The sequence below is a fragment of the Nannospalax galili genome, unplaced genomic scaffold (genome assembly GCF_000622305.1).
Source record: "Nannospalax galili isolate Female #2095 unplaced genomic scaffold, S.galili_v1.0 scaffold923, whole genome shotgun sequence".
NCBI lineage: Eukaryota > Metazoa > Chordata > Mammalia > Rodentia > Spalacidae > Nannospalax > Nannospalax galili.
Genome location: NW_008349753.1, coordinates 2,232,704 through 2,233,509, shown reverse-complemented (window position 1 = coordinate 2,233,509; position 806 = coordinate 2,232,704). Strand labels below are relative to the sequence as shown.

Genomic DNA, 806 nt, shown 5'->3' with positions numbered 1-806 from the left:
CCAAGACTGCATTAGCAAAGATGAAAAGATCAGAGGACTTCTCAAGCTAAAGGTGTTTTGTGTTGAAATGCTAGCATTCTAGTGCCATGCATAGGTTCAGGTGAATAGCTGACCTGCACACTGTTCATCATTCTGCAACGCTAAGGCATGTTTGAATTTGTTTCCTAAAATCCAATTACATTATTAGCCGGGAGACATTTGCAAAGTTCGCATCAGAACCAGGCTTGGCATAGGGGAAGATAACTGCAAACTGACACTCATGCCAGAGGCTCTCACCTTGAGAATTGTGGCAAGAAAGAAGAAAAGATATTTAAGTGCAGTGTGGTAATTACAGAGGGATATGCTTGCCTTTCTCTCTGCTGTATTATTTGGGATTTCCCTGCTCTTTCTCCTGTCTTGTCCCCAAGGCTGTGAGCTCCCTGAAGGCAGATACCTTGCACTGATTCCCTCTGTGCCTGGCACATGGCAGTTGCTGTCTGATGGGAACACTGAAGGACTCCCATCACAGGAAGCCACCCAGGGTAGGTGGCCTGCAGAGGCAGCCAGCTCTGGGCTGGTCTTGTATAGGATCACTGTGCAAGGTGAAAGTCCTTTGTCTAGGAAAATGAAAGCATTCTTGCCACAAATTACTTCTGGGTGATTGTGTGTGTAGGAACTTGGGTGAGGAATAGGATGCTAGGCAGGTGGTTTGCCCGGGCAGGGTAGGGACTGAGTGGGCATCCCTAGTCTGTCCAAATGGGTGAAATAGCCAGTGCACAGTTCTCTCACTGCTATCAGCATCCCTGCCCTCCCACCCCCACCTCCCA

At 48.4% G+C, this 806-nt stretch overlaps 1 protein-coding gene across 5 annotated transcripts in view; it reads left to right on the top strand.

Moving 5' to 3' along the window:
* Kif13a (kinesin family member 13A) overlaps positions 1 to 806 on the top strand; it is a 209,194-nt gene that overhangs the window by 3,021 nt on the left and 205,367 nt on the right. The window lies entirely within an intron of this gene.